At 65.0% G+C, this 9,035-nt stretch overlaps 1 protein-coding gene and 1 long non-coding RNA gene across 4 annotated transcripts in view; one reads left to right on the plus strand and one right to left on the minus strand.

The window, feature by feature from the left end:
• The window catches only part of Gse1 (Gse1 coiled-coil protein), a 317,059-nt gene that overhangs the window by 150,250 nt on the left and 157,774 nt on the right, over positions 1-9,035 (minus strand). The window lies entirely within an intron of this gene.
• On the plus strand, positions 6,803-7,371 carry LOC125613058. Its single transcript, XR_007343555.1, has 3 exons — positions 6,803-6,924; positions 7,042-7,116; positions 7,235-7,371. It is a non-coding gene; the product is annotated as an uncharacterized LOC125613058 (long non-coding RNA).

Below are 9,035 nucleotides of genomic sequence, written 5' to 3' on the forward strand. Positions count from 1 at the left end.
GCAAGCAACCAAAGGCTGAGGGTGGAGGGGATCCTGGAGTGGGGGGACTCGCCTGCCCCCACCAGCCAGCCAGCCAGCCAGCCAGCCACGGGCCACCCCTCTGGCAGCCCACCTGGCATGGCCCCTGAGGTCTCTGAGCTCCCTGGATGAGGCCAGTGGGGAGCTGGGCCCAGGCCCTGGGGCGACAGGGGGGTGTCCTGCCCCTCCCCAGAGGCTCAGCAGACCTGGCAGGGAGGGGCAGCCCCTGCAGCCCTGCACTGGGCCCGGGTGTGTGGGGTGGTGACAGTGCCAGCCGCCCTGCAGAGCACAGTGCATGCGGGGGTGGGGGGGCCTTCCCACGGGAGGTGCGCTCAGCCTCAGGCGGAGGCTCAGGGCTCCCAGCCTCTCCTTTCCAGATAAGTGCTGGCAAGCGTCAGCTCTTAGCAACTCTCAAGCTGCCTTTCTTCACCGCCCACTAAATCAAGCCAGAGGAGAGGAGGGAGGGGCAGAGCAGCTGCTCCCCAGAGCTACAGTGGGGCGCAGGGCATCAATAAGGTCACAGGGTGGGGGTGCCCCTCTGGGAGCCTCCTGCTTCATGGTAGCTGGGGATCCTAAGCCTCCTGCTGCAGGGAGCTCGGCCTGAGAATTCCAGGTCATTCTAATGAAGTGGGAGGCTTTCCTTTGCTGTTCCCAGGTGCTGCTTGAGGTGAGTCCAGCTGGAGAAACAGCCTGGGACAGCATGAGGTCTGTCCCAGACCCTGCAGCACATTAGAACCACCTGGTCCCTGTTGGTGCCTGGCTGATGCCCAGACCCACGGCATCACTCTGAGAAGTCACCAGGCCTCAGTACCCTTGAACGCCCCAGGGGTCCCCGTGTGCAGCCAGGGCAGGCAGAGACCCTGGGTGTCTCTCCAAGGGTAGGGTGTGCTTCTGCACCCCAGGATGTATGTGCTACCAAGGTCTACAGACATTTTTGAGGGGGGGGAGGTGCTACAGGCATCCAGTGGTGGAGGTCAGGGGTTGGCTGAATGTCCTACAAGACAAGGTCATCCCTTACAAGAAGGAATCAGCCACACCCCAATGTCACTAGTCCTGAGGCTGAGAAATCCACAGAGCCAACCCCCTGCCAAGCTAGGGCCCTTGGTAAAGTCTTCCCCCGAGCCAACTCCCAGCTGGCCCTGAGGCAGGTGTGGGATAGGTCTCCAGTCTCTGTGGCCAGAGGGGACTGCTCCCGAGAATCCCTTCCTGTGCTGAGCCAGTGTCTCAGCTTTCCCTACGGGGCCAGGGCCTCCTCTGTCACCAGACCTCAGGAACTAGCTTGCAGCCTGTTGGCATGGTCCCTGCGTTGGAGCCCAGGCTTCTGGGGTGTCCCTCTGATTGTCCACATCTCCTTCATATCCTCACCCCATGTTTTCACTTCCCCAAGACGACGCCAGCCCTGGCTGTGGGAGATGACTGCTGGCTTCTGCCCAGCTTGGAGCCACCACAGCCCCCGGTTACTCAGATCCCTACGAAGTCCAGCTGCCCGTTTTCTGCTGGCCACTTGCTTTTGAAGCAGCCCTGGGCTTCACATGACCCATCTTGCATCTGCCCAGGGCCCTCAGCCCCAGCTCCAGCAGATGCAAAGGACAGCTGGGCTTCCAAAGTCCATCAATCCAGCATCCTTCCCACAAGGGCAAGGCATGGTGCCACCCCACTGGACCTCAGGCCAGCCCTCCACAGGCTATGAGAGTCTCTAGGGTAGGCCTGGCCTCTCCAGGACACTCCCATGTGCACCCAGGGTAGGAATGCTGCTGTAAGGAACCGGGACACTAGGTCTCCCAGGCCAGCCTGCTGACCTTGAGCACAGCTGACCTTCAGGATAGAGCTGCAGTAGGAGCACACCTTATCTGCGCGAGGGCTCCTGGGGCCCTCTGACCACCTCATCAGGAGGAGAGTGTCCCAGGGAACTGTGGGCTCTGGGACCTGGTGAGAACTCCTCCAGAAGCTACTGGGTAGAGGCACAGCTGAGCCGGCAGCGTAGACACAATCTGATGGGCAGTCAACTCACCCAGGTCCAGGAGTTGGCTGGCTTCCCCGAGGGGCAAATGCTGTCCCCTCTGCACATTGCAAGGGCAGGGGAAGCCGAGGAAGGGAGGCACAGTCCTCACAGCGGCTTGCTCCAGCCTCATGCAGCAGGGCCTTGGTATCCTCATCCAAGTGAGGGCACACTCGGCTGAGTGGCTTCTTAGCACGCTCTGCCCCTCAGTGTGAGCCACAGACCCCACCCATGCCCTGTTGCAAAGGGGACTTGAGCACCTGGGGTCTCTCCAGGGTGAAAGAGGCGCCAGGTGGTTTGTGCTCCCAGCCCCCAGCAGCCAACTAGGAACCAACAGCAGAGCTTCAGGTGCAGTTGTTAAGTTACTCACTGCCAAGAGCACCTGGATGGAACGCGGCTGCACCCCACCGTCAAGCACCAGCCCAGGGGACCTTCTGCTTGGAGGAAGAGGTACCTCTAATCTGCTCTGTGCCTCCCTCTCTCTGGGGCGGCCTGATAGGGCACACCTGTAATCTCGACTATTTAGGAAGCTGAGGCAGGAGGATCACAAGTTCAAGGCCAGTCTGGGCAACTTAGCAAGTCCTTGTCGCAAAATAAAGAAAGGAGCCAGGCACGGTGGTGCACACCTGTAATCCCAGAGATGTGGGAGGCGGACCCAGGAGGATCCTAAGTTCGAGACCAGCTCGGCAACTTAGTGAGGCCCTGTCTCAAAATAAAAAGGGCTGGGGTGTAACTCAGGGGTGAAGCTCCCGGTTCAATCCCCAGTACCAAAACGAAAGAAAGTGCTGGGCTAAGGCTCAGGGGCAGAGCACCATGAGTTCAATCCCCAGTACTGCGAAATTTAAAAATAAACAAGTGATCTGCACACAGGCCCTGCACGGGCTGCTGGTGGCTCTGCCTGTGTCACCTCCTGGCAGTGCCACACTGTGCTAGGGAGTGGCTCCGAGAGCACAGCTTACCCAGGTTCCCAGGAAGGAAGCAGACCCCTGAAACCCGGGGAGGGGTAAAGGACACCACCTGCTGGTACCAGCTGGAGACTGGACACAGGGAGGCCGGGGGCAGCGGCAGGTGCGTGGCCTGTTGACCTCTGCCTGCCTCCTGCCCAGAGCCGCGTTGTCTCCAGACAGCCCCCAAATGAGTCGGGGCTGCGTCCTCAGGCCTGGGAACGAGCAGCAGGCCCAACAGTGGCAAGGACTCCGAGGGAGGGGCCGGGCACCCAGTCCCCAGGGCGCTATGACTTCGCCTTTCTCCCGCCCAGGGCTGTGGACGGGGCTGCAGGGCTCTCTGCCCGTGTTTCTCCCACAGCAAGTTTGGGGGAAGGTGAGAGTGTAACCAGTTCCCGGGGTGCTGCTGCCCTGGTCCTAGGAACTGCTGCTTTGGCAGGTAGCGCCTGGCAACCGCGAAGCCCCGCCTCGGGCCTGGCACCCAGCAGGCCTCACCAGGAGCGACCCCCTGGGCTGCCCACCCTGTCCATCGGGGTGTCTTGGCATCGGAGGCACAGCCCATCCCCGCGCTGCCCCTTCCACACCCCCTGCCAGGGGTGGTGCCCGCTCCCTGTCCCGGCTGCTCCCAGCTCCAGCCACTTGGCTCCCTCCCAGCACAGCACCCCCCAGGCCCCCGTCTCCCTTCCTGACTGAGGAGTCGCACCTCGGGGGAAGGCCCGTCTCCTCCCACCCGTCCCTGCCCCTGCGGCCTGGCACTCTGGGCGCAGCTGCAGCAGGGCTCTGGGCTGCAGAGCAGACGGGGCTGTGGGGAGCCAGGGCCGGGGCGGAGGGTGCTCTGTGCCTCCATCCCTCCAGGTGCAGGACGGGTCAGCAGTAGCGGCCTGTGTTCTGGGCTGAGAGGAGGCGGTCTGCAGAGAAGGCTGGCAGGGATGGGCACCTGGCTCAGCCCGGCAGCCCCAGCCCTGGGTCACATTCTTCAGGGTGGCTCCCCCTGTCTGTTCCCTGCCCAGGCTTGCCGAGCCTGTGGGTGGGGCAGAGTCTCCCCCAGTCTCACTCTAGGGCGTGGGGCCTGGGGCCTGTGGAGGCCATGCGAGGCTGTGTGTGGACTGGGGGTCTCGGGGGGGCCCCTGAACCTCGCCCTGCTCCTGCAGCCTGGGAGCTCTGTGTGGTCAGGTCCTGGAGCCAAGACACATTCTGTCACCTCGAGGGAGACAGAGAGGCCTGCTGTGCTGACCCCACAGGGCAGGAGAGAAACCCAAGAGGACCTGTGTCCTCTCTCAGGTCAGGGGCCACCACATTCCTGGGATTCGTGGCCTGGCTGCAGCTGCCACCAGCCTTTCCAGGTCTGTGGAGAGGCGCCCGCCCGCCCTCTGCGCCCACCCTGCCTTCCCCGCCGCCCGGGTCCTGACCTTTCCAGATACGCTCTGGCAGGGCCTCTGCCCTCAGCCCCTCCTCGCCGTCCTTATCTGGCCGTCTGCCACTCTCCAGGGCCTCCAGGGCCAGCCTGCTGCCCTTTCCCTTGGGGTCAGGGAGAAGCAGGGGGCAGGAGCTGCAGTCACCTCCGCCACGTCCTGGGCAGGCAGCAGCCTCGGGTGCCCACTCCCGAGGCCCATTCATCACAAGTCGCCCAGTCCCTCTGGCAGAGCTGCTGGGAAGCCCTTGGTCAGCTTTTCTCCCTGGTCCTCGTGACTCTGTGGGGAGGGCCTGTTCTGTTCCTGCTGTGACCAGCACCTCCCACGGGTCCCCATCCCTGGCAGTGGAGGGGTGGTCTGGGCAGAGGGGGGTCTCCTTCCAGGACTAGGGTCCAGTGCCCCCCTCCCTGCAGGCCTCTGAGACGCCACACCTACCCCCAGGGCTCAGAGTGACCTTTACCTACGTGTAGCTCTTCCAAGTCTCCAGGGCCACAGATACCCAGGCAGCAGGAGAAGGACCCCCCTCCCTTCCCAGGGTGCTAGGACCACCCTCCTCTCCTCAGGTGCTAGGACCANCTCCCCTCCCAGGGTGCTAGGACCCCCCTCCCCTCCCAGGGTGCTAGGACCCCCCTCCCCTCCCAGGGTGCTAGGACCCCCCTCCCCTCCCAGGGTGCTAGGACCCCCCTCCCCTCCCAGGGTGCTAGGACCCCCCTCCCCTCCCAGGGTGCTAGGACCCCCCTCCCCTCCCAGGGTGCTAGGACCCCCCTCCCCTCCCAGGGTGCTAGGACCCCCCTCCCCTCCCAGGGTGCTAGGACCCCCCTCCCCTCCCAGGGTGCTAGGACCCCCCTCCCCTCCCAGGGTGCTAGGACCCCCCTCCCCTCCCAGGGTGCTAGGACCCCCCTCCCCTCCCAGGGTGCTAGGACCCCCCTCCCCTCCCAGGGTGCTAGGACCCCCCTCCCCTCCCAGGGTGCTAGGACCCCCCTCCCCTCCCAGGGTGCTAGGACCTGGTGCCCACAGTGGGCGTGAGAGGGCAGCAGCACTACTGGGGACACGAGGTGTGCAAGTCCCCAGCAGACGGCGGGGCGGAGGGCAGAGGGCAGGGCTCTGCAGGCCCCACCAAGGGGCCCGTCCCTCAGGCCCACCCTGCAGACCTGCCCGGCCACCGCCCCCGGTCCCCAGGATCCCAGAGCTCCGCAGGTCTCTCAGAGTGGGCAGGAAAACGCGGCCAGCCAAGGCCCGATAGCAGATGCCGCCCCTGCACAGCTGTACCTAGAGACAGCCCTGGCCCTCGGGGATGTGCCACCAAGAGAGGACTGAGCCCTGGCCACCTCCGTTCACAGGTGAGGGTGGACGGAACCTCGCCCACCTTGAGAGCCCAGCTGACTTCCTCCCTGGACACTGTTGGTCAGTGAAACGGGGAGGCGGCTCTGCCTCCTCACCAGGGGCGGGGACGTGAGGCCATCCCAGGGCACGGCCTGACTCCCGGGGAGGCCGCCAGCCCCTCCTGGCACAGATCAGAGCGGATGGGAATGTGCACAGGCAGGTGGCTGCCAGCACAGGAACCCGTCACGTGTCCCCCACGCTTGTCAAAAATGGAGACCAAACTCCCCAACGGGGGAGTCTCACCACGCCTGCAGGAGGTGGCTGGCAGACAGTGGGTTCCTGAGCCTGTCCCTGTCCCTGACAGAGTCTGGCACAGAGTCACATCCAGGACAAGTGAGGTCCCCCAAACAGGCAGAGCCCTGTGGACTGGCATTTCCTGGGTGGTCTCTATAACCCAGGCCCCACACTGTGGGGTGGGGGCTGTGGACTCGCGCCCCAGCCCCGGCTGAGCACACGGTGCCACCTCAGCCAGGGGACTGGCTCCGGACCTGCTCCTCATCCCTGAAGAGGAGGACGAGGCTGTGCTTGGGACAAAGACCCCACGCCCCAGTGTTCACGGCGGCCAGCTCTGTGCCGAGCAGGCCCACGCACGTCCTGTACCCCTGTACCCTCGCCCCTGGCCCATGGCCCTCGTGTCTGCCTGGGAGCTGGTCGCAGGGCAGCTGCACAGACCTGGGCACCACAGACCCAGCCAGGGCATCTGGGTCCTCTGAAGAGGCATCAGGTTCTGCGAAGGGTGGTCCCCCAAAAGGCATGTTGGTGACCTGGCATATGGCCTTACTTAGAAGTTGGGTCCTTGAAGAGGTGACTGGGTTCAAGACCCAGAGATGAGATCACCCAGGGCAGGGTGATCCCAAGAATGAGTGTCCTTAGCAGTGGCAGGAAGGAGGAGGCGGGCCTGGGAGAAGGCCGCGTGACAGGCGAGAGCCACAGGATGCGTCTGCAGCCCAGGAGTGCCAGGGACGCGGGCAGCTGGGAGGCGGGCATGCACTTGGAGCTCCCCAGGGAGCCAGCCCCAGGACACCTGCATTCCAGACACAACTGCGAGGGAACCAGCTTGCTGTCATTTGTCACGGAGCAGCACGCAGTGTCTGACCCTCGGGGCCACACGGGACCCGCCCAGGCAGGCACAGCTCTTCCTGGGCCTCCCACCCAGCCTACGAATGAGGTGTGAGGCGGGGAAGGGTCACCCTCTGATCCCCTCCCACTGAGGGAGGCCCCTCCACACAAGCCCACCGCAGCCCTCCCCGGCTGCCCACCTCAGCCTCCGTTCTGTGACCCACAGGCACCAAACGGACATGCTCGAGGGTGGGACCATGACACCCTGCAGCCACCAGGGAAGGAGCTGCCTCAGCCTCCAGTGGGTGTCAGACGGGCCAGGGGCAGAAGGCTGGCGAGGGGCAGGGTCTCCAGACCCCTCCCAGCCCCTCCTTCCTGTCCCCACCAACACCCAAGACTGGAACTTTCCTCTAACCCAGGAGCTGGAGGGAGGCTTCGCAGCTGCCAGCGGGGGACGTCTGGATCACGCGGCACCCGTGTCCGTCGGGGTCCGGCTGGGTCTGCTAATGCTGCCCTGCAGATGTGCCACACCTGGGGGCACTGCGGCCCACCCCCCAGCAGGAAGGCCCAGCGAGACCCTGTGCCTGCAGGGTGTGGTGGACACCGAGCACCTGACCCCAGCAGAGGTCTCAGTCCACCCTGCGTGGCCTCGGGAAAGCCTGGCAGGAGGGAGGCACCAACTGTTTGCTAACGGAATAAACGGGGGCGAGACAACGCCCGCGCCTGCCCAGGAACGGCGCGCCCTGCCCAGCAGATGTCCCTCTCGGCAGAGTCTGCGAGTGTCCCCGGCCCAGGTCCTTCTGCGGGAGTCCTGCAGGAGGTGCCAGCTAGCCTGTGCTGGACTCCAGGAGGAAGCTTCCCCCAGCAGGAGGCGGCACCCAACCTGGGCTTCCGGAACAATCCGTTGCCTTCAGACCAGGGATCCAGGCCCTCGGGGGGCTCTGAAAGACCCCAGCAGCCCGGCCACAGTCACAGGCCAACGAGCTCTTATTCTGTCCCCGTGATTCCCACGCTGCCAGGACTGGGGCCTTGGGAAAAGAGAGGGTGCAGAGGCAGGGTGGCCCCAGCGTCCCCAGCTGCCTGTGCCCCAGCTCTGGAAGTCGGAACCCTGCTGGCAGGGCGCCGGGTGCCACCAGGTCGGGGCTTGGCAGTCCCACTGCCTACCCAGCTGCAGTCCCAGGCCTGTGCAGGCCGGGGCCGCGGCTTCCCATCCCATCTGTTTTCTTTCAGGCGGCTTCGGGCCCAGGACCCCGTGACGCATTTCTGGCCAGAGTCCAGCCGGAGCTGTGACGGGGGTGTCCATGGGGCCACTCCCTGCCTGGGCGCATGGGCCTGGGGAGCAGAAGGGGAAAGGGCCCTCGTGGCTGCTGATGGGAGCCTGCGCTCAGTGTCCCCTCCTGAGCAGACTGTCCACAGGCAGAACGGCCCCTCGAAGGAACTGCCAAGGACATGCTCCTGGCAAGGGCCCCAGCCGCAGCTGACCACAGAGGTCAGCGTGGGGCTCCGCGCGGAATGCTCCGGACTCCCTGCACAGTGAGACACAGGGACAGAAGAGGCCCACGGCTTGAGGCCCTGGGGCTGGAGCAGGGCCAGGGGACAGGGCGGGGTCTCTGGGGGGACAGCTTGCATCTCCACCCTGGTGGCCTCCCTGCTGTGCCCGCTGGGGCGACCCGAGGGAGTGCACCCGTGACATCTCGAGGGACCCTTCCTTCCTTCCTTTTTGTGGCACTGGGGGTGAGCCTGGGTGCCCCCCCCCCCCTAGCTGCACCCCCAGCCCTTTTTGATTTTTTGTTTTCGGGACAGATGTCTCCACTAAGTGGCTGAGGTCGGCCTCCAACCTGCCATTCCCCTGCCTCAGAGGCCTCCCGGGGAACCCAGGCAGGAAGCCGGCGCGTGGAGTCCAGATGCTGCCCGAGGGGCTGGGGGAGGCCCCAGGCCGGGGAACCAGCCCTCCCTCGGCAGGTCACGTTGGGAGCCCTGGTGAGCCGGTGTGGCAGGGCAGGGGAGGGCACTGGCAATCTGCCCGAGGCGGCATGACTTGTCTCCTTCCCTGTGGGAGCCACGGCACCATCGTCATTGCCATTGTTGACATGAGAGTCTCAAGTCCAACGCTCACATTCTACAGGGGACGGGGGAAGGTCAAGCAACCTCTTCAAGGCCACACAGCAGCAGCCCAAGCCCAGGCTTGCTGGCCCAGGGCCACCACGCTGGGGGATCCCC

This window comes from Marmota marmota, unplaced genomic scaffold, assembly GCF_001458135.2.
Source record: "Marmota marmota marmota unplaced genomic scaffold, marMar, whole genome shotgun sequence".
Taxonomy (NCBI): Eukaryota; Metazoa; Chordata; class Mammalia; order Rodentia; family Sciuridae; genus Marmota; species Marmota marmota.